Source organism: Dromiciops gliroides, chromosome 1 (genome assembly GCF_019393635.1).
Source record: "Dromiciops gliroides isolate mDroGli1 chromosome 1, mDroGli1.pri, whole genome shotgun sequence".
NCBI lineage: Eukaryota > Metazoa > Chordata > Mammalia > Microbiotheria > Microbiotheriidae > Dromiciops > Dromiciops gliroides.
In genome coordinates, this window is record NC_057861.1 from 518,530,481 (window position 1) to 518,556,161 (window position 25,681).

General features: G+C 35.8%; 1 pseudogene; it reads left to right on the top strand.

Moving 5' to 3' along the window:
• Nucleotides 1-25,681, top strand: part of LOC122737117 — a 45,617-nt pseudogene that overhangs the window by 4,160 nt on the left and 15,776 nt on the right.

Genomic DNA, 25,681 nt, shown 5'->3' on the forward strand with positions numbered 1-25,681 from the left:
CAGATCCAAATTCTCTTCTTCCCTTGCCCATTGAAGAGGCAAGCAAAACAAAATCTCTTTAAAAAAAATATATATATATGGTCATGAAAAATAAATTTTCACATTAGCCTCTGGTTCCCTAAACCCTCTCTATCTGGGGCTGGATAACATGTTTCATCATGAGCCCTTTGGGACTAAAGGAGGTCATTGTTCAATTCAATGTTAATTATCTGAATCATAGTATTGTTATTGTGTATATTGTTTCCCTGATTTTACTTCCTTCACTTTGCATCGGTTCATACAAGTCTCCTTATGTTGATGCATTGAATGATTAGGTTGAATATGTCTTGCCATTTTGTAACAATTCATAGCATACAGTGAGTTGCCAGTTTGGAGGTTCTCTCTGATGTTAAGTGTTTCTGTGCTCAGGAAGACTCTATGATCAAAATACAAACTTACAACACAGATAAATTAGTAGCATGTAAAACCAATTAATAACCATAACCATTCTTAGCTATGAAGAATTTTCAATCATCTTTTAAACAGCAAGGTACCTAATGAATTTAATTGAATATGTATAGATTATTACCTGGTGGGGAGAGAGATAGGAATTAAAAATGCCAAGTGAAGTATTAGAAACCATTTTCAGTACAAGACTAGTTAGAATTAATACAAAGCATATCTGAAATAATAAACTGCAAGTTAGTGCAGAATCCTTAACATTTGCAAATTCAGTCTTTCTGAAACTTCTCAGGAACACATCCATTGTGCAAATTGAGGTGTGCCCATATCCATGGTGACTATTCAATCAATAGCTATTTGCATTGCCAAATGGTCCAAAAAGGCAGCGTATTAAGTTGATGCTTTAATTGTATAAGGGACAGAAGGGCACAGTCAAGGCACATTCAGAAAGTACTAGACTTAAAGAGATGTATGAGTAATCATGGTTACATAAGTTATAAAACTACTTACATCATCATATATTACAATTAAAGTACATGCCTGAAAAAAAAATGAAACTCAAATACTTGCCCACACTTGAAGTCCCATTCATTTGATTTGCTCCTCTTAGTTGAGTCAAGGTTTCAAGTAAGTAAGTATTCTTTGTAGTGCAGGTATAGAAAATTGTTTGTGCTGGTTTTGGTGCTATTCTAGTCACTTCATTTTCATTTTGATTGTGTGGTTATTTGTGGGAACATACTAAATCCCCAGAAATTCCAGAGAATAAAAGAAAGAAATGAAGACTCTAAAGCATTTACCAAATTTGGGGTTAGTTTTGGTTGTTAATTTGTTTTGTAAGGCATAGGATGGTTGGCTCCCAATGAGAGCAAGTATTTAGCTTACCTGTCCTTTTCTTTCCTGAGTTTTTTTTAAAGCATAAAGGATTGCCATTGTTACTATTTAGTTTTTCCAAAACTGTATTCTTAAAATCTGTTCTTCAAATTTGACTATGATACAAAAAAGAAACCAAAGTACCATTTTCTGTTCTCCCAATTTTTATACCATCACATTTTCCTCTGCATTGTTTTCATTCTTTTTTCGGTGATCTTTTTTTCTTTCTCTTTTTGTATTCCCTGTTTTATTCTATTTTTTTCATCCTGTTTTCTCTTGAGTCTCACTGTTGTTTCCTTCTCTGAATTTTTGATGTAGACTTGCCCTTCATGAGGGGTAATAAATGATAGCAGCAAACTCAATAATCATAACATCATAGGCCGTCTGAATATTGATTTAAAGCAGGAAGGGAATTGAAGTTATCTGATCCCATCCTTTCATTTTCCAAATGAAGAGATGACTTCTAGAGAAGAGGAAGGGATTTATCCAAGGTCACACAGGCAAAAAGTGTCAAGCACGATGTGAACACAATTATTTTGACTCTAAATATGTTTTCCACTTTACTTAACTTGCTGATTCAGATGTCTCCTCTAACTATAAGACTTTAGGTAAGACATTTAACTCCTCTGAATTTTAATTTGCTCAATGTGGTACAGTAGGAAATGAGTGGGATTTGGAGTCAAGGGACTTGGACCCAAATATTGGCTCTGTTACTTTATACCTGTAAGCAAGTACATTTACCTCTCTGGGTCTCAGTTACTTCATCACCATAGTGAAGGACTGTAATATGTAAAGTAAGAATGCTACTAATGTACAGAACTTGCTTTCTTGAATAGTTAATGAGGATCAAATGACCCAATGTTGATAAGTAAACAATAATAACACTTTTAATAATGCTTAATAATTTACAGCAGGTTTTCTTCATAATAGCCATGACCAAGGCATTGCACCAGATGGACCCTAAGGGTCTCTTCCACTTCTGTCTATAACCCTATTATACATTTTTATTGTTGTTTGTCCTTCATTCTCCAAGAGGACCAGTGATTTCATGAGGATGGCGTCTTGACTTGACTATGAATTGGACATGAGTTGGGGCAGATCATTAAACTTAAGTTAAAAGCTCTATACACATCTGTTGATGCTAAGAAGCAGTATCAGATGAGGGACAAATTATCTATGCTCCATATTCAAAGTCTGAAAGCCATACTTCCCCATATCTGAAATCTGTGAGTGTTTCCAGGAGGCTTTAAACCTTCCCTGTAACAAATGCAACCAAACCAAACACAAAATAAATAGCCTCATTCAATTGAAGTGAGATTGAATTGAATTGAATTGAAAGTGGAAAAAAAGCTGAATTTATAAAAAGTCTATTAAAGGTTTCTCTTCTCCCCAACCATCTGTTAAGCGATAGTAATAATAACAGCTAGCATTTATAGAACATTATTAGATTTGTAGACCATATGACCTGCATTGCTTCTTTTTGAGACACATTGGAGGCACTTTGAGGTAGAATGTCTCAGCCAGCTTAAGTTGATGAGCTACTAGAGAGCTTTTAAGCAGAGAAAAAAGAATAACCTAAAGTGAATCAAAACCCCCTAGACATTGTGGAATAAACTTGAAAGCCAAGAATCTAGAAACAGAAATACGTGTTATCAAATTACCACATGGGCCCCCTTTTTAATGCTTTGACAGGGTACACAGGGTTTTCTATTATCTAACCCAGGGCTTCTTAAACTTTTTCTGCTCACAACTGCTTTTTGCCCAAGAAATTTTTATGCAACCCTCTCTCTCTCTCTCTCTCTCTCTCTCTCTCTCTCTCTCTCTCTGTATATATATATATATACACATATATATATGTATGTATATATATACACACACACATATATGCATATGTATATGTGTGTATATATATATATATATATATATATGCAGGTATATAAAATAGGCATGCATAACCTTTTACTACTGACAATGTTTTTCACGACCCTCACATGCAGAATCTCATGTGGGGTAGCAACCCACAGTTTAAGAAGCTAGGATCTAAACTATCCTTCAAATTGCCTATGATTGAAGGGCTCTCTTCTGCTCACATATAAACACATGTGTTTATATATGGGTATGTGTAGATGGAGACATCTTTCTTGTATTCCTGATCCCAGTATTCTAAAACCAAATCATTCATTCTATAATAAGAAACATAAGGATAGCAGAAGAACATCCAATTATCCATGTGGCCTTAGCCCTCCAAAATCTACTTTTGCAACAATTTGTGAAAACTGAGTGAAGTCATTATTTTGGGGGACTTCATTTCACCATTGTAGGGCTTCCCTACATTCTTTAATGACATTTTCAAAGAATATGCTGTGATTCACATTTTATGTGCCAAAAATTAAGGGGGAAGTGGGAATTGCAGAATTGTAGCATCTTTGATTTAGAAGGGTAAGAAAGTGATACTACTGAGACATGTAAATAAGATGTTTTGAGTGTTTTGGGCTTAATCACTAAGGGAAAACTTCAAAGGCTAATGCACTAGGCATATAACCTTAATTTTCTTTTGTATTTCCTAATAGATATTTATAAACAATGAATGGCATGATTCAGTGAGTGGCAAGAAATTCCCTGTCTTTAACCCTGCTAATGAAGAAAAAATTTGTGATGTGGAAGGAGGAGATAAGGTAAGTTTTCTTTTTTCTTTTTTAATTAATAAAGTATTTTATTTTTTTACGTTACATGTAAAGATAGTTCTCAACTTTTGTTTATACAAGCTTTACAATTTCAGATTTTTCTCCCTCCCTCCCCTCCCTCCCCCCTCCCTTAGACAGCAGGTAATCTGATATAAGTTTTATATATATATATATACATATATATATATACACATAATAACATTAATCCTATTTCTGCATTAGTCATGTTATAAGAGAAAAAATCAGAGCAATGATGAAAAACCTCAAAATAGAAAAAAACAACAGCACCAAAAACAAAAGAAATAGTATGGTTCATTCAGCATCTATACTCTGCAGTTCTTTTTTTTTTTTCCTTTGGATTTGGAGATCCTCTTCCATCACGAGTTCCCTGGAACTCTTCTGTGCCATTGCATTGGTGAGAAGAATATAGCCCATCACAGTAGATCAACACTGAATGTTGATGATACTGTGTACAATGTTCTTCTGGTTCTGCTCATCTCACTCATCATCAGCTCACACAAGACCCTCCAGGTTTCTCTGAACTCCTCCTGCTCATCATTTCTTACAGCACAATAGTATTCCATTGTATTCATATACCACAACTTGTCCAGCCATTCCCCAATTGATGGGCACCCCCTCAACTTCCAATTCCTTGCCACCACATAAAGAGCAGCTATAAATATTTTTGTACATGTGGGTCCCTTTCCCCTTTCCATGATTTCTTTGGGAAAAAGACCCAAAAGTGGTATTGCTGGGTCAAAGGGTATGCACAGCTTTATTGCCCTTTGGGCATAATTCCAAATTGCTCTCCAGAATGGTTGGATCAGTTCACAGCTCCACCAACAATGGATCAGTGTTCCAATTTTCCCATAGCTTCTCCAACATTTATTATTTTCCTTTTTTGTCATTTTAGCCAATCTGATAGGTGTCAGGTGGTACCTCAGAGTTGTTTTTATTTGCATCTCTCTAATCATTAGAGATTTAGAGCATTTTTTCATATGGGAATAGATAGCTTTGGTTTCTTCATCAGAAAACTGCCTGTTCATATCCTTTGACCATTTCTCAATTGGGGAATGACTTGGGTTCTTATAAATTTGATTTAGTTCCCTATATATTTTAGAGATGAGGCCTTTATCAGAAGTACTGGCCTCAAAAATTGTTTCCCAGCTTTCTGCCTCCCTTCTAATTTTGGATGCATTGCTTCTGTTTGTACAAATTTTTTTTAATTTAATGTAATCAAAATCATCCATTTTGCATTTTATAATATACTCTATCTCTTGTTTGGTCAAAAACTGTTTTCCTTTCCAAAGATCTGATAGGTAGACTATTTATTCCTTTCTCTCCTAATTTACCTATGGTATCACCTCTTATGTCTAAATCATGTATCCATTTTGACCTTATTTTAGTATAAGGTGTAAGATTTTGGTCTATGCCTAATTTCTGCCATACTATCTTCCAGTTTTCCCAGCAGTTTTTGTCAAATATTGAGTTCCTATCCCAGAAGCTGGAGTCTTTGGGTTTATCAAACACTACATTACTAGTGTCATTTACTACTGCATTTCCTGATCCTAGCCTATTCCATTGATCTACCACTCTATTTTTTAGCCAGTACCAGATAGTTTTGATGACTGCCGCTTTATAGTAAAGCTCCAGGTTTGGTACCACTAACCCACCTTCCTGTGATTTTTTTTTCATTATTTCCCTGGATATACTTGATTTTTTGTTTTTCCAGATGAATTTTGTTATTATTTTTTTCTAGCTCTATAAAATAATTTTTAGGTAGTCTGATTGGTATGGCACTGAATAAGTTAATTAATTTAGGCAGTATTGTCATTTTTACTATATTAGCTCTGCCTATCCATGAGCAATTGATATCTTTCCAATTATTTAGATCTGATTTGATTTGTGTGAAGAGTGTTTGGTAGTTGTGTTCATAGAGTTCCTGGGTTTGTCTTGGCAAGTAGACTCCCAAGTATTTTATATTATCTACTGTTACTGTAAATGGAATTTCTCTTTCTATCTCTTGCTGCTGGACTTTGTTGGTCATGTATAGAAATGCTGATGATTTATGTGGATTTATTTCATATCCTGCTATTTTTTCTTAGGGAGTTCATTAATGACTTGTTCAATTTCTTTTTCTAATATGGGCTTATTTAAGATTTTATTTCCTCTTCAGTTAACCTGGGCAGTTTGTATTTTTGTAAATATTCATCCATTTCATTTAGATTGTCAAATTTATTGGCATACAGTTGGGCAAAATAATTCCTAATTATTGATTTAATTTCCACTTCATTGGTGGTAACATCCCCTTTTTCATTTTTGATACTGCTAATTTGGTTTTCTTCTTTCTTTTTTTAAAATCAAATTAACCAATATTTTATTTATTTTATTGGTTTTTTCATAAAACCAGCTCTTAGTTTTATTGATTAATTCTATAGTTTTTTTGCTTTCAATCTTATTAATTTCTCCTTTGATTTTCAGGATCTCTAATTTAGTATCTAATTGGGGATTTCTAATTTGTTCTTTTTCTAGCTTTTTAAGTTGCATCTCCAATTCATTAATCTCCTCTTTCTCTTTTTTATTCATGTAAGCATTTAGAGCTATAAATTTTCCCCTAAGCACTGCTTTGGCTGCATCCCATAGCTTTTGGTATGTTGTCTCATTATTGTCATTCTCTTGGATATAGTTATTGATTTTTTCTATGATTTGTTGTTTGGCCCATTCATTCTTTAGAATGAAATTATTTAGTTTCCAATTCATTTTCATTCTACTTTTCCCTGGCTCTTTCTTACATGTAATTTTTATTGCATCATGATCTGAAAAGGATGCATTTACTATTTCTGCCTTTCTACATTTAACTATTATGTTTTTGTGCCCTGATACATGGTCAATTTTTGAAAATGTGCCATGTACTGCTGAGAAAAAGGTATATTCCTTTCTATCCCCATTCAGTTTTCTCCAGACATCTATCATGTCTAACTTTTCTAGTAATCTATTCACCTCTTTCACTTCTTTCTTATTTATTTTTTGGCTAGATTTATCTAAATCTGAGAGGGGGAGATTCAGATCCCCCACTAGTATAGTATTACTGTCTAATTCCTCTTGTAACTCATTTAACTTCTCTAAGAACTTGGATGCTATACCACTTGGCACATACATATTCAATATTGATATTACTTCATTATCTATAGTACCTTTAAGCAAGATGTAATTTCCTTCCTTATCTCTTTTAATGAGATCTATTTTTGCCTGCACTTTGTCTGAGATAAGGATTGCTACCCCTGCTTTTTTTTACTTTAGCTGAAGCATATTATATTCTGCTCCAGCCTTTTACCTTTACTCCGTGTGTATCTCTCTGCTTCAAATGTGTTTCTTGTAAACAGCATATTGTAGGATTCTGGTTTTTAATCCACTCTGCAATTCACTTCCGTTTTATAGCAGAGTTCATCCCATTCACATTCACAGTTATTATTACTGACTGTCTATTCCCCTCCATTCTATTTACCCCCTTTGTACTTTTTCCCCCTTCTTTCACCCTATTCCTCCTCACTGGTGTTTTACTTCTTACCCCTGCCTCCCCCGATCTGCCCTCCCTTTTTATCACCCCCCTCTCTTTTCTTTACCCTTTTCTCCCTTGCTTTTGTCCTCCCTTCTATCAGTCCCCCCTTTCCCTTCCCCTTTTGCTTCCCTAAAGAATGAGTTAAGTTTCTTTATCCCAATGAATGTATATGTTATTCCCTCTTTGAATCAAATCTAATGAGAATAGGGTTGAAACAATGTTCACCCCTCCTTTCATTCCCTCTGTTGTAATAGGTTTTTTTCACCTCTTCATATGATATAATTCATCCCCTTCCACCTCCCTTTTCCTCTCCTCCCCATAGACTCCCTTTTTAACCCCTTAATTCTTTTGTATCATCACATCAAAGACAATTTATATTTATACCCTCTGTGTAAAGTCCTTCTCTCTGCCCAAATACATTTACAATTCTTAAGAGTTATGAGTATTATCTTCCCATGTAGGGATATAAACAGTTTAACCTAATAGTGTAACCTTTTTTCCCCCCCTCTGTTTACCTTTTTAAACTTCTCTTGAGTCTTGTATGTTGAGATCTAATTTTCTATTCAGTTCTGGTCTTTTCACCAGGAAAGATTGAAAGTCCTCAATGTCATTAAATGTCCATCTTTTCCCCTGAAAGAAAATAAACATTTTTGCTGGGTAATAGATTCTTGGCTACAATCCAAGCTCCTTTGCCTTCCAGAATATCATATTCCAAGCCTTGCGGTCCTTTAATGTTGAAGCTGCCAGGTCCTGAGCAATCCTGACTGTGGTTCCATGATATTTAAATTGCTTCTTTTTGGCTGCTTGGAGTATTTTCTCCTTCACCTGATAATTCTGGAATTTGGCTACAATATTCCTTGGAGTTTTCCTTTTGGGGTCTCTTTCAGGAGGTGATTGGTGGATTCTTTCAATGATGATTTTATCCTCTGATTCTATGATATCAGGGCAGTTCTCCTTAATAATTTCCTGGAATATGGTGTCTAGATTCTTTTTTCTGGTCATGGTTTTCAGGCAGTCCAATGATTCTCAAATTGTCTCTCCTCGATCTGTTTTCCAGATCAGTTGTCTTTCCAATGAGGTATTTCACATTTTCTTCTATTTTTTCATTCTTTTGATTCTGCTTGACTGATTCCTGGTGTCTCATGGATTCCTTTCTTCCAAGTGTCCAATTTTAATTTTTAAGGCATTGTTTTCTTCAGTGAGATTATGCACCTTTTTTTTCCATTTGGCCAAGTGCATTTTTAAGGCAGTGTTTTCTTCAATGAGATTATGCACCTTTTTTTTCCATCTGTCCAGATGAATTTTTTAAGGCATTGTTTTCTTCAATGATATTAAGCACCTTTTTTTCCATTTGGCCAACTGAATTTTTTAAGGCATTGTTTTCTTCAGTGAAATTATGCACTTTTTTTTCCCATTTGGCCAGATGAATTTTTTAAGGAATTGTTTTCTGCAGTCAATCTTTGTGCTTCCTTTTCCAAGCTGCTGATTCTTTTTTCATAGTTTTCTTGTTTTGCTTTCATTTCTCTCCCCATTTTTTCTTCTACCTCTCTCAATTGATTTTTAATATCCTTTTTGAGCTCTTCCAGGAAGGCTTTTTGTTCTTGAGACCAATTCACCTTCCCTCGTGAGGCTTCAGATGTAGGCAATTTGAGGCTATTGCCCTCATCTGAGTTTGCGTTGGCTTCTTCCCTGTTGATACAGAAGCTCTCAATGGAGAGGGCTCTTTTTTGCTTCTTACTCATTATTGCAGCTTATTTATTTATTTTTTAAGTTAAGTTGAGGTCTTCTCTGAGGGCACCAGGGTCCCTGTTTTGGGGTTCTTGTGCAGGGGTATAGGTGGTGTGTGAAGGGCTTTTTACTCTGAGGCCTTTATAGGGTGTGCAGTTCGCCCCCCTGCACTTCCTGTCTGCATGCGCCTGATCCCAGCATGCGATCCCGCCTGACCCGTTCGTGGCCCTCCTGGCCGGTGCAGGTTGGTTTTTCCACCGTCCTTCTTGGCCACCAGATTTTTGAGCCAGGTTCCAGGGGCCTCAGATGTTCAGCTGTGGCCCACAGCTCCTGCTGACTTGCCCTGACCCCCTCAGCGCTGGGCTGCTGCCCTGTGCTGGTCCTCTCTTTTGCCCGAGTCAGACCGACCTTTTCCTGAAGTCTTCTAAATTATCTCTGGTTGGAAGACTGTGTCTCCCTGTCTCTTTGCAGGTTCTGTAGTTTCAGAATCTGTCCAGAGGCTTGATTTAATGTTCTTTTTGAGGGAACAGAAGGAGAGCTCAGGCAGCTTGCCGCTTCCTCTCCGCCATCTTGGCTCCGCATCTATAAATATTCTAGACTGTTTCTTGTAGATAATTTCTCAATAAATATTTGTTGATGATGCTTTGTTTAAATGATATCATTTCTAGTAATGTCTCACACTTTTTCTCTACCTTAATTTTTTAAATGCATTATAAATCATTATGAAAAATAAACAAAGCATAAGAAAAATTTATATGGGAGGTGTTACTCCCCCAAATAAAGTTTATCTCCATGTTTGGGGATTATATAATATAATTGCAAGAAAACTAAACTAGGAGTCAAAAAGCTTCCATTTCTATGAATTAATAGGCACAATACCATAGGCAAGTCACCTTATTTTTCAGGGTCTAAGTCATGCACGAAATGACTGGTTTAGAATAGATATTTCTAAGATCTCTTCTAGCTCTAGCATTATATGGTTAAGGATGTAGTGACAAGTCCTTCATCTACAAGGTGGCAGACAGAGTTTATTCAAGTATAGGGAAGCTTTATTCATGGCCTTAGACTCCCTGGGATACAGGTGGGAACAGATCCCAGATTATACATCTTTGTATCCATCTCACACACTGACTAATTTATGTATGTTCAATGCTCATCTTATATGTGTAATATATCTTTGTATTATGTAATATACAATCTTACATGTGAAACATGTTTTCCCTTAATCTTAGGTTTTGTTGTTTGCTTTTAAGATCATCTTCTAATTAATCTGAAGAGTTCAAAGTCTAATGAAGATTTTTTTTAAATGTAGAGAAAAAAAAAGAAAAGCTAGGAGGCCAGTGTGACTGGATTGCAGAGTACATGGTAGCATGTAAAGTGTTAGAAGACTGGAGGGGGCTGGGGTCACATTATGAAGGACTTTGAAAGCCAAAGGGAGGATTTTCTATTTCTTCTTGGAGGAAGTCAGGAGTCACTGAAGTTATTGAATAACTAGCAATTGGTGAAAGTGGACTGAAAAATGACTCAGCAACAAACAGAAGGGACTGGGGCAGGGTGATGTGATCAGACCTTTTACATCAATGCCACATTACATTCAGAGTTTTTTTTCATATTTTCTGAGCACATTCACACCTGCTAGCTTATTTATCTATTAAATAGCTATGGGAGGTTGATGTGTATTGCCCTAGTTTTAAAATGGAGAGACACATATACTCTAGAGGTTAAATGACTTGTCCTAACTAATTTAAGTCAATCTAGTTTCCCTTCTATATCAGCACACTACTTTACCCTAGGGTTAGTGTTTTTGTAGCTTCACAGATATCTTATTTCTCCATTCTAAATGGAAACAAACACAACCTTGAATACCTCCTGCAAGAAAGGATTATAAATCAAGATTGATGGTTGTGAGTTGATTATGTTGGGATGATCTAAAAAAAGTGGTTGAGTGGAAAAGGATGCCCTGAGAGAAATGGGAAGAGAGAGAAAGAATGAGGAATATTACCTCACCTAAAAGAGACATGCAAGGAAGAGCTTTTACACTGGAGTGGAAAATAGAGAAGTGGTGGGTAATCATTGAACTTCACTCTCATTGGAATTGATTGAAAGAAAGAAAAATATTTACATACACTCAGTTGAGTACAAAAATTTATCTTATCCAACAGAGAAGTAGAAGGGAAAAGAGATAATAAAAAGATGGGGGGGGGGCAACTAGATGGCGCAGTGGATAGAGCACTGGCCCTGGATTCAGGAGTACCTGAGTTCAAATCCGGCCTCAGACACTTAACACGTACTAGCTGTGTGACCCTGGGCAAGTCACTTAACCCCAATTGCCTCACTAAAAAAAAAAAAAGATGGGGGTAATAAAAGGGAGGGTGGATCAAAGGTCAGTAGTCAGAAGCAAAACAGACTTTTAAAGGACAGAATAAAAAGAGAGACAGGTACAGAGACAGACAGACAGACAGAGTACGAGAGAAAGAGGGAGAGCGAGAGAGGGCGGGAGAGAGAGAGAGAGAGAGAATAAGCAAAAGAAAATAGATTGGAAAGGAACACAAAGTTAGTAATGATAACAGTGAATATGAATGGGATGATCTCACCATAAAACAAAAGCAAACTGTAGAATGGATTAGAAACCATAATCCAACAATATGTTGTTTCCAAGAAACACTAAGACATCCACAGAGTTAAAATAGAGGGCTGGAGGAGAATCTACTATGCTTTAGCTGAAGTAAAAAAGGTTTGGGGTAGGACTCATGATCTCACACAAAGCAAAAGCAAAAATAGATATATTTCAAAGAGATAATCAGGGAAACTCCATTTTACTAAAAAGTAACATAGACAATGAAATAACATCAAAACTAAACATATGTGCACCAAATAGCATTAAATACAAATTCTTAAAGGAAAAACTAAACGAGTTACAGGAAGAAATAGTAAAATTATACTAGTGGAGGGATCTCAACTTTTTCCCTCTCAGAATTAGATAAACCTAACCATAAAATAATTTAAAAATAAAAATAAGGTACGGAGATGACTAGAAATAGAAAACTTAGATATAAAGTTAGATCTCTGAGGAGAAAACTGACAAAGAATAGAAATGAGTATATCTTTTTCTTATCTGTACATAGCATTTTCACAAATTCTTTTTTTTGTTTGTTTTGTTTTTGTGGGGCAATGAGGGTTAACTGACTTGCCCAGGGTCACACAGCTAGTAAGTGTCAAGTGTCTGAGGCCGAATTTGAACTCAGGTTCTCCTGAATCCAGGACAGTTGCTTTATCCATTGTGCCACCCAGCTGCCCCTAAAGTATGTCTTTTTTCTTTCTTTTTGTGAGGCAATTGGGATTAAGTGACTTGCCCAGGGTCACGCAGCTACTACGTGTCAAGTGTCTGAGGCTGGATTTGAACTCAGGTCCTCCTGACTCCAGGGTTGGTGCTCTATCCACTGTTCCACCTAGCTGCCCCTGTATATAGCATTTTTATAAAAGCTGGCCTTCTATTAGAGCATAACAACATCAAAACAAATACAAAAAGCAGCAATATTAAATATACTCTTTTCAGAATATAATTAAATAAAAAACACATTCAATAAAGCACCTTGGAAGCATGGATTAAAACTTTACTGCAAAATAAATGATCTAATCATAAAGAATGAGTGGGTCAAAGAACAAATCAGAAACAATTGATAATATCATTAAAAAATTTATGAGATGCAAAGTGTTCCATGTCCTAATTTTAAGAAACTTTGGTGTTCCATGCTATATAAAAAGCTATTCTACGAAAAAAATTTCAGTACCAACAAATTTTTCCTCTATATTATTAAATTTGAAATTATATATGTATCAAAAGAGTAACAGATTTTGAGTAAGGGATTAAAACAGCATATGTCATGAAATGAGCACTGCATTTGAAACCAGAAGATTTGTATTCAAACTGCAGCTCTCCCACTGTATGATATTGGCAAGTCCTTTCAATTCCCATGGTTTCTGTGTTCCTCCTTGATAAAATAAGTAAGTCAGGCTAGATAATCTTTAAGGTCATTCTTAAATTTGCAACATATTAACCTTAGAAGAGTGGCAACATTTTCATATTAATATAAGATCAGGTTTGTTAACAGGTCCCTTGTAGCTCAAAATCTATAACCCTATGATTTGAAATTCTGTAAATCAACATTTGGAAAATATGAAAACCAGTGAAAATAGACACAATGTTTGCTCTTTTTTCTAGGAAATTCCCTCTCATGTTCTCTTGTCAGAGTGATGTTTCATACTTAACCATCATGTGAATTCTACCTCTCTATGTTGTTCCATGGCCAAATTATATTGGGAAATGCCTTAAGTATTCTTCTTCTGAACTTAGCTTTCTTTGACTTTTTAGGCAGATGTGGACAAGGCAGTGAAAGCAGCAAGGCAAGCTTTTCAGCTTGGGTCCCCATGGCGGACAATGGACGCTTCACAGAGAGGACGGCTCCTGAACAAACTGGCTGATTTAATGGAAAGGGACCGTCTGCTCTTGGCAGTAAGTATGCACCAGATGAAGCAAGGGATTGGTAGAGGCCTCAATTGTTCCCTTTATTGTGAGCTGGTTTTGTTTGCAATGATGATTTCATGTCCTTAAAAGAAATCTTTCTAGATTATAAGGCATGCCTTTTGAGATTGTATTTCTCTTACCTGCTGTAAGTGTTGAAGGAAATCCTATTGACAGGTCCTGTTATAGGTACTAGTATTAAGAAGAATCCAATGTTTATATGGCATGTTTAAAGGGTTATAAAATACTTAATCACAGAATGGAAAGGGGTTTAGAGACTATCTAGTTCAACCCTTCTACAACTTACCCAAAAATGTCACCTAGCTTTTGCTCGAAGGCTTCCAAACATTACTTCCAATGTGGCCCATTCAATTCTTAAATAGCTTCAATCTTCTAAGGAAAACTTTCCTCTCATCAGGTGTAAAATTGCCTCATTGTAACTTCTGTCATTTATGGCTACTTTAACTAATGCCAAGCAAAAGACCAAGTCAAAACCCTCTTCCATCAACTTGCCTTCAAACACAATAATAAAATGAGACAGTCAACCAAAACACTTCATATCAGAAATGCTATCTCCCTTGTCTAAAAAAGTGTTGTCAGGATTAAATGTTATGTAAGATTGAAAGGAAGAGAATAAGCATTTATAAAGCCCCAATCATGCACCAGGTACTATGCTAAGTGCTTTAAAAAAGAAATTATCTCATTTGATTCTTACAAACAGACCTATAAGGTAGATGCTATTATTAGTCCCATTTTACAGATGAGGAAACAGAGGCAGATATATGTTAAGTGACTTTCCCAGGGTCACACAGATAATGTCTAAGGCCATATCTGAACTCACTTTTGCTCAATTTCAAGCCCAGCACTAGATTGCTCTATTCTCTGCACCACCAGTTACCTGACAACTGATCAATTGAAATGATCCATATGAAAGTAACTTGTAAAGTGTTAAGCACCCCATAAATGTTATCAGTATTAGCAACAACTTCCTGAATGAGTTACCATGAAGAACTGGGCCCAACATTTTACATTAAATAGTCAAGACACCAACATTTTGAAATTTCTGAATCTTCAAAAAGCAAATATTCATTCTCTGACTATCAAGTATGTAGTATTTCCAAAGCACTGTGCTTAGAAGGTGGAAGAGATACAACATTATTGTAATCAAGACATCATCTCTTCCTCCATTGAGGTTACAATCTACTTGGAGTTGCAGGGGAAAGGAAGGAATGTGTCATATCTATATCAATGTTCCTTATTGATAGATCTGGTCATGTCATTCTTCTGTTTAACATGTCTCAGTGCTTCCTATTACTCACCAATTGTCCTTAGCAGGGGCCCCCACAATGTGGTCCCACCCCAAACCCCACCACAGCCTTATCCAATCCTGTTTTGTTCTGTGTATTCTCCTTCCAACTTGTGAAAGTAAAAGATCATCTGATGAGTACCTTAGCAGTGTCATATCTTGCAGAGCATTAGATAAACCCCTAAAAATATGTTTTCTAGAGTAATCACAACAATCCTCCTCAGTGGAAGGAGCTCCTGAACTGTTAACTCCCACTATCCTACAGAAGACAACTCATTTTGGAGATAGGCCCTAGGGTATTGGCATAGGCACATAGAGCTTAAGGGACATGAGTGAGATCACCCTACTAGTAAGTACTAGAGGAAAGAGTTAAGCTCAGTTCTTTTTGATTCTATGCCTACCACTCTACTACTCCTCACTCCCTCTTTATTACTGTAGATTGTTGCCTAAAATAATATTATTGTAATACTTAAAAAAGTATCTAGACAAATGTATGAAACTCAATTTAGAACCTGATCTTTTTTTCAGACATTAGAATCAGTGAATGCTGGAAAAATCTTTGCCAATGCCTACAAGATGGATTTAAGTATATCTCTGAATTGTTTACGCTACTTTGCAAGCTGGGCTGATAAGATTCAGGGTCGTACAATTCCAACAGGTAAGTAAATTTGAGAAGCACTTAAAAAAATACATATTAACACTTGGTGCTAGAGTAATGTTTGCCATACTCTCCCACTCTTTGCTCCTTTTCCCTAGTTTCTCCTCCTTTGCTTCAGTCTCTGATAAAGATACTGTAAAGATTCAAAATGTGAGAGAAAGTTTCTTGATAATTTAATCATTTTATTAATAAGACCAGCAGATTATTAATAAAAGGATGTCTATGACTGCCTCTCTCAGACCAAAGACCCTGGTGGTAGGGTCTCTGTTCATATACCCTTCTCACTGTAGGAGGTCTATCACACAGCAATCAAATCTAATTGGTTAACATTCAAATATAATTGGTTGACATGATTGGAGGTGGGTTATATTACAATAAAATCCAAGGATGACATCAGAGGAAGAATATAACACCCCCCCCCACACACACACACACTCACACTGATCAGGGCAAAATAGTTTCTTTCCCTCTAGGTATGGTTTCATCTCATCAGTCCTTCTACAATATAGACAGGAGGATCTGCCTCTACCCAAAATTCTTTGCAAGCTTGGCGTTAAGTTGGGTTTGACCCAGATGAGGAAATTTGAAGGAATCTCTCAAGGAGAGCTTGCCTTAAGAAAGAAGCAGAGATCTCTGCATCCCCACCAAGATATTGACTATTAATAATTATTTCTCACAATACTTGGCAGTTAAAGTCCTGGACACAACCTGTCTTTCCAAGCACATGGGACATCTTCTTTCTACTCTATATGTTGTAGATGAACTGCCCTTCTCTGTTATTCACACATGAAACCCCATAGTCCTCTCCATGCCTTTGTATTGACTGTCTCATATTCCTATTATGCATTCCCTTCTGTCTCTGCCTCACAGAGTCCCTGTATTTTTTTTTAGATTCAGTTCAAAATTCTGTATGGAGCCTCTCCTGCTCTCCCCAATTTTTTGTGCCTTCTCTTCCAAATTGCTTTGTATTTAACTCTTTTGTATATGTTTACTATTCTATAATATATGATATTATATTTCTATGTGATACATTTTCATTTATATCTTCATATCTTTACATTTTTACTGCACATCTTTTTAGATGTACTTGTTGTCTCCCCAACCAGAATATAAGCTCATCACAAGTAGGGATCGTTTTGTTCCTCATATATATATTCAAGATGCCTGGTACAAAATGATGTTTAATACCTATTTGTGGAGTGTTTGGTCAATTAGTAATGACAAATTTCAACTGCTAGGATTTGTTAAGATTTATTACATGCAAGGGGCAGCTAGGTGGCACAGTGGGATTAAGCACCAGCCTTGGATTCAGGAGGACCTGAGTTCAAATCTGTCCTCAGACACTTGACACTTTACTAGTTGTGTGACCCTGGGCAAATCACTTAACCCTCATTGCCCCCCCCCCAAAAAAAAAGATTTATTACATGCTTTTGAAAAATTCAACAAAATTATGTCATTAACAGGCTTGGGAATATTTAAAAAAAATGAAATAAAATATGAAATATACTACAGATACAGTAATTGTTGAAAAGATTAAAATTTAACATACACACATATACCCATGCATGAATCATTCTTTTCACAACAGATATTTACTTTTATACCTAAGTTTTGGGGGCTTTTAAAATTTTTAATCTGCATTGACGCGTTATGCTTAGGTATCAAGTAGTTAGATGACATTCTTTCCTTGCTCTGATAACAGAGACACAACCATAGCCTTACTTTGTTCTATTGATTTAACCTCTCACTGAAAGTTGTTAACTCAGAGAAAGATAAAAATCAGTCCAAGGCCTTGAGTCTCAGTTTGGGGAAAAAGTAAAAGAATGCCTCTTTTGTTTGTTTGTTTTTTAATGGGCCTTGCAGGAAATGTCATGAAAGGATAAATAGAAATCTGGAAAACATGAACTGTCAGCAGAATCCAGCAGAGAAGAAACTGAAATGTCATACCATTTATTTTTTTTTCTTTTGTGGGGCAATGAGGGTTAAGTGACTTGCCCAGGGTCACAGAGCTAGTAAGTATCAAATGTCTGAGGCCCTATTTGAACTCAGGTCCTCCTGAATCCAGGGCCAGTGCTTTATCCACTGGACCACCTAGCTGCCCCATGAATAATTTTTTAGTAGATTTCTTTGGCACATATGCAGGCCAGTAATTGAGGCAATTAATAAAGATTTGTAGATCAAGGTACAGAAAACCTCATTTATTTTTTGGTTCATTTTTCTTTTTAACCTTCGATCTATTTTTCTCCCTGGGGCAGTAAGGGTTAAGTGGCTTGCCCAGGGTCACACAGCTGGTTAGGGTCAACTGTCTTAGGCCCTATTTGAACTTAGGTCCTACTGAATCCAGGGCTGATGCTTTATCCACTGCACTACCTAGTTGCCCCCCATATTGTTCTAAAAGTGAAGCAAAGACAGAGTTTCAGCATAAAGTTGTGAGATCAGCGGATTGTTAGTCTAAAACCTGCTTCTACAGAGCCAGTGGAAGAAAGTTGTCCTCAAGACATGCTCTACTTCTGGCATACAGGACTAACTTCAGTTTCCAGCTTAATGAGCCTGATAGTTGAAGATTTGATAGATAATTTTCTTTAAGTTTCCCCAAGGATTTAAATCACCCTAGCAATACTGAAAGTACCTAAAAACCAATAAAGGCGCCCAGCCAAGGTGAACCTCGGATATGAGATGGGGATTAGGAAGGTCAGAAGCAATGAAACATAGAATGGTATGACAAGAGAATAAGGAAATAGTGCTATACAGACATGGGGCTTATTTAGGGGATCTAGTTTCTATTTTGATAAAGTGGAAGAAGGAATAAAATGTACAAATGGATTTAAAGGAATGAGTGTTGAAAAGCAACAAACACCATATATAAGGCCGTTACTTTGCTAGGTCCTTGGGAAATACAAACAGAAAAATATTTTTATCATTCACTTCTATTGGGGGGGGGGGGTTTGGGGCAATAAGGGGTAAGTGACTTGCCCAGGGTCACACAGCTAGTAAGTGTCAAGTGTCTGAGGCCGGATTTGAACTGAGGTCCTCCTGAATCCAGGGCCAGTGCTTTATCCACTGCTCCACCTAGATGCACCCCAGGAAAATATTTTTTAAAAAACATCAAGGATAAAGCACTGGCCCTGGATTCAGGAGGACCTCAGTTCAAATCTGACCTGAGGCACTTGACACTTACCAGATGTGTGACCCTGGGCAAATCACTTAACCCCCATTGCCCCACTTTAAAAATATATCAGGAAAGGCAAAATTGAATATTAAGCAAAAACACCACACCATATAATAAAGGTCACTTAAAAAAATAAACCCAAATTTATAGTAGTAGAACTTAGATGTCCTCTTGATAAAATAAGATAATGATACCATACACTATTATACCATACAGGATTATAAAATCCCCTTTTTCTACATAGAAAATATTTGCCTTTGTTTCTCCTGGCTATTTCGGAATATTATTTATGTGATATATAATATTTGTATGTTTTAATGTTTGATTGTTTGGGTTTATTTCAGATGGACAGTTTTTCTCATATACGAGACATGAACCTATTGGTGTTTGTGGCCAAATCCTTCCTGTAAGTTGATTCCACATATAAGACTTTAAAAACTCTTTGAAAACATACATTTAAAAAAATTCCTTTAAGCAAGAGCCCATCTTTGCTAAGATTTCCTTTAATTTTACTATATGTGCTGCAGAAGCAAGCACAAGATTTCCTTTAAATCCAAAGGAATGTCATCTGGATGTTGAAAGATTTGTACTTTCTGGTATGATGGATAGATAAATGAATGGTAGTTAGAAAGGGGAAGAGAGAGAGAGAGAGAGAGAGAGAGAGAGATGAATAAGTAAATAATTAGATTAATGCATGGATTGATAAATAAGTAAATGTAGATGAACATAATACCACATATACTCCACCAAGTTCTATATCTCTGACAAACTAGTTGACCTGTTGGATATATGTGAATATTTGAATTTCTGATATTTGAAACCCGATATAATAAATTGAAAACAATAACAAATGGCCAAGAGAACAAGAAGTATTTCAGTCTTTAATCACTTACTGTTACACTGACAATGTGGTTCCTACTTCATGAAATACTGCTCTTTTGGCAGAAAAATCATTCATAAGGACACAAATTAAAGAAACAAACTTTTTCCTGCATCCCTGCCCCACACACTGTGTTTGTTTGTTTGTTTTTTTCTAAAAGTTCTTTTTAAAATAAATGTGAGTTGTCATTGAACCTGTATTCATTTAAAATCTGTAAGATCACAAGTCAAGGAAACATAGTGACTGAACTTCAGTTCATTATTTTAATACTTCATAAATCCATGATTTCAATAGTATGAGTTTTCCTTTCTTTGATCTCAGTAATATTATCTTTATATATTCTTCCTAAACCTTTTTTTGTAACTTGTAGCCACTCCTCTGATTTGTCTCTCCAAACATAACTATATTGGTCTTTAGATGATATATAACTTATCACCTCTAAACTGAATAGAACCTAGAAATTTCATTCCATTGCTCACTTTGCTACCATTAGGCATTGGGGAATAAGTTTAATGGAAAATATAATTGAGTATTAATGAAGAAATTAGTGTTCATATATTGCTTTATAGTGGAATTTCCCTTTGGTTATGCTTGCAATGAAAATTGGACCTGCCCTTTGCTGTGGAAATACTGTGGTTGTCAAACCAGCAGAGGAGACCCCACTCACAGCTCTTCATGTAGCATCATTAATTAAAGAGGTAAGTTTGCTAAGTTACAATGTACTCTCTAACAATCTACTATGTGAAAAACTAGAGTACTGTCCTCATTAAGAATCATTCTGCTAATGTTGTAACCTAAGAGGATTATGGGGAATTAAATATTAAATCATGATGAGGCATTAGAAAAGCAGCCAAGGAAAGCAATAGAGAAAGAGAGAGAGAGAGAGAGAGAGAGAGAGAGAGAGAGAGAGAGAGAGAGAGACAGAGAGAGAGAGACAGAGAGAGAGAGAGAGACAGAGAGAGAGAGACAGAGAGCGAGCAATAGATAGAAGGAATAATTACATACCATTCATAACTCCCTTTTCTTTCTAGCATGGTTACTACCATCCCTACTCTATCTCTTCCTTATAAAGGGAAGTGAAGAAATACAATTTATCAGGAATGTCTTCAGAATACACTAAAGACTTCTGTCAGAAGGAAGGAAGGAAGGAAATCATGTTTGGAGAAAGTGATTTTTAAAAAACTTCTGTTCCTTTTCCTCTACCTCATGAAGCATTAATCCCCAGAAACCTATATCATAACTAGTTCAATCTGAATGTTCTTTTTGAAAGATATTTCATTCTGCAAGGATAAAACAAATAATGAAAATGAACCAACGGATGGAGATTTCCTACATGATATAGTTATTTTCTATAATTAGATCCTGAAGTTCCTGATAATTATGATAATAAGTGAGGTGTTTTTCTATTCATAGTGGTCTTATATGCTTTTTTTTTCTCTGGGATTTATTTGTGGTTCTCACTCCTTTAGGCAGGATTTCCTCCAGGAGTAGTGAATATTGTGCCTGGTTATGGACCCACAGCTGGAGCAGCCATTTCTTCTCACATGGATGTAGATAAAGTGTCCTTCACAGGGTCCACAGAGGTAAGACTAGTTAGATATTAAGGCTTTCCCAATGATTATTTTATGTAGCCATTTTGGAGTCAAGTTCCATTTAAATTACATTCTTATCTAATGCCTTCAAACATGGTTTAGAGGGAAGGAATTTAGGAAGAGAACAGTCTTCAATTTAATTCATCAGGCTACTAAGTACCAAGTACCTTCTATTTGTAGGACACTTACTAGGTCTGAGAGAATATAAGGCTCCCTGAAGGCAAGGGTTCTCTCTCCTTTACTTTTGTATAGTATCTAGCAGAAACATTAGCAGAGAGTAGATATTTAACAAATTCTGCTGCATTGAAAGATGCACTGCTATTTCCCCTCCTAACACCCATCAGATTGTTCTTCCCTAATGTGTTTGTCATAGATGGACAGGCATCACAATAAACTTGAATTCTATGAGCACACACCAACTGATGGGGTGAGGAAGGCCAAGATGGGTCACATTGATGAGTCACAAATGGATGTACAAAAACTGACTGATTCCAAACAAGTAAAGGTCACGATCATGAACTCGGTGTTTACACACAGGGGACTAAAGTAATGGTGACTATTTTGATGGAAACACACATGGAGCCTAGGAATTTTAAATGGCTGCTCTCTATTTGGGGTATGATTTCATAGTATCAATGCTGAATGGTATGATAGGGTGAATAAGGTCTCGCATGCCTAGGGTTCTTTAGAGATAACAAAGTACTTTTCCTAACAATAGCCCTGGGAAGAATAGCACAGGCCTCGAAGTCAGAAACTTTGGATTCAAGTCCAAGTTTGATCATTTGGTTAACTGCACATATTCAGCAAATCACAAGCTCTCTGTGTCTCAGTGTCTTCCTCTGTGTGATAAGAGGGTTGGACTAGATAAACTTTAAAGTCCCTTCCAGTTCTAATAATCTGGGAGTTGGGTAGGAAAGGCAGAGGGAGAAGAGAGAAAGCCATATATAAGTACATATGTTAAGAAAAAGAGATCACAAGTATACGCCATACACATCCACATCTTCTACAATTATGTGTCCATCTCTCTCTTTTTTTTTTTTAGCAACAAACATTTATTTTATTTTTTCCAGTTACATGTAAGGGTAGTTTTCAACATTCATTTTCATAAGATTTAGAGTTCCAAACTTCTCTCCCTCCCTCCCTCTCTTTCCTCCCCCTCCACAAGATCGCAAACAGGTTATATATATACAAAACTTATGTGCCCATCTTAACAATTACAATAACCATTCAGAGGTCCCATTATGCTCCTTTAAAACATAATTCTACAAATATTGTTTTGTAAGAGCCTTTTATTTTAAAGGTTTTAATGAAAATATGCTATTTATTCATCAAACTATTAAGTACTGAAATAATAGATGACATTTGTATATCGCATATAAAGTTCATGTTGTGCTCTAGATAAATTATGTCATTTCATCCTCACAAAAATCCTAAGAGGTAGCTACCACAGGGATTTTTCTCTTTTACAAAGGGAGAAACTGAGGCTAAAAGGAATTGAGTATGCTGTAACCTCAGATAATAGTACTAGCAAAGGAGAACTAAATAAAATAGCCATATTTGGCAAATATTGGCTAATAACACATATAATATTTGGGGGCGACTGGGTGGCACAGTGGATAAAGCACTGGCCCTGGAGTCAGGAGTACCTGAGTTCAAATCCGGCCTCAGACACTTAATACTTACTAGCTGTGTGACCCTGGGCAAGTCACTTAACCCCAATTGCCTCACTAAAAAAACAAAAAACAAAAAACAAACCACATATAATATTTGGCCCAGTTACATATTTGAAGAATTAGAACTACTTTTTAAAAGATCTAGTTGAGAGGCCAAAGTTGGGATTCTTGTCTATCACAAACACTAAGCAAAGTCATACTCTATCTCATTCACAATTCCAACTATTACACAGTATAGTTAAATTAATGTCATTGGGGTTCAGAAATGTACCACTGATTCTGGTTTTAATTATATATACTGAAATGTTATGGAATAGAAGAGAAGCTGGTGCTTAGCAACCATAGTTTACAAAAATGAGTTCATTGAGAACCATTAAGAATAGAAAGGAAAAGAGGAAAAGATATAATTTAGTGGAATGGAGATTTTTTGTCTTCTTGGATAAGAAATGTTTGTCTAGGGCAGGAGAGTTGGGATGGGAGTTTACAGGTGGGCTTTAAGTCTTTTTCTAGATTCACTGCACATAGTTGAATTAAAACACTTAACTAGTTTTAATGTATCTAAAAAACACAGAAGGGGATTCAAGTATTATGTGGTCATTTATGGCAGCAGTAAGCAAGTTACATGCTTTCATATATCCATTATTCTATGGGTATTGGTAGTTCCTTAAATAGTGGAATTAATAACCCCTCTATGTCTTCTCATTCTATATAATTCTTTTCTACTTTAACCCCTAGAAAATGTAAAAAACAAGTACTGGGGGACTTTCATTTATTATTTTAGTATCTTCTGGGTACTCACACACCAAATGGACTTTCTAGGTATCGTCTCTTATTCTTGTTACCTAACCACCTCCTTTTCTGATCATACATCACCTCAATTTCATCTTTCATACCTCCAATAGATCATTTTTGGTGATGTTGTATAGTGCACTTATATATGCTTAATGCCTTTCTAGTGTCCTTTGTATTATTTGTAATTACAATTCTTTTGAGAATATTGATGATCAACAGATTATTTCAATAGCAAGATATTTGGGATTGCCAAAAGTACTGTGCATTTTCCCAATTCCAATCCACACTGATTTCTTCCTACTATTCATTTCTATGCCTATCTCATTGTCCATCTATAGTGATTGATAAAATTATACATGTGGTCAGACTTATCTGACAGGATACTCATCCAACTATATGATATAACCTGGGCAATATATGTTTTTCATCTACATTGGTTTTCCAGTATTGATGGATAATAATCTTAGAAAATAAAAACTAGAACTTCAAAAACATTCATTCATTCATTCTTTTCCAGCTAGTTGAATTAAAATGTTTAATTAAAATTATTAAATTAATTCTTTAATGAGCTAAATTATTAAAATTATTACAATATTATGGCATCACCTAGTATTTTAAGAACTCTCTGTGTTCTTATGACAAAGTTTAGCTTGGGAAACACCTTGCTAAATATTAGCTATTGTAATAGGAGCTGATTTGGGGGATTGTTATAAAGCAAGATAAAATATAAAAATATCTGAATGCAAGTAAAAGCCATCTCCAAAAGCTTCCTTCCAGTTTTCCTTGCCTATAGTGTGTTACTGAAAAGGAGATTGAGATAGTGATCCCAGAAAATTAAGGAAATCATAGAATCATACAACTTTTAAACTGAAAAGGATGTTGGAAATGATTTATTCCAGTTTCCCATCTGAGTAAATACAAAGACAAACAAACAATATAAATGAGGGAACATCATGAGAAATCCAGGACTTAGAAATCCAAGAGCTATGGATGAGAGCCAACCAGCTTTCCTTATTGGGAACCAATTTCCTCTTTATGTTCTCTTTCAGGTTGGCAAGCTAATCAAAGAGGCTGCTGGGAAAAGCAACCTGAAAAGGGTTACACTGGAACTGGGAGGAAAGAGTCCTTGCATTGTATTTGCTGATGCTGATTGTTAGTATAACTAATGTTTTTTTTCTCTTACTTTTACCAGGCTAGAGAGCAATGTTTAATTAATATTCTTCAATGAGCTAAATTATTTCTAACTAACTTACTGGAATGAGGCTTTTAAAAAATTAACAATTTTATTCCTAAGCCCTTTCTCTTTGTAAAGCACTTTGCTAGGATCTAGCAATACAAAAGACAAAAGCCCAAAGCAGTTGCTCCCTTTCAGGAGCTTGCATTTTACTTGAGCTTATATTAGAAAAGAAAACTAGCTTTCACTGCAGTGGTCCCATTTACCATAGCCAGAGAGCTATTACTTAAGTCTTTTCAAAGCAATGTTTTGGTACAATTGAGTACAAGAGATTTGTACTATCATTTAAAGTTTCCCCCCACTATGATTTTTTTTAAAAAAACATTTTTATTTAAAGTTTTGAGCTCTAAATTCTGTCCCTCCTTCCCTTCCTGCTCTCCCCACTGTCTGAGGTGGTAAGTAATCAGATCCATTATCCCATTCTAATGCTGTCTCTATCCACAACAAATATTGAGTGACAATGAAGTCCAAAGAGAGCCATAGAATATATGCTGTGTATTGTAAGGGATAAAAGACTCTTCCTCTCCTCTTAGCAAAATAACACTTAATTAATTCATTGATTAATTTTATTAA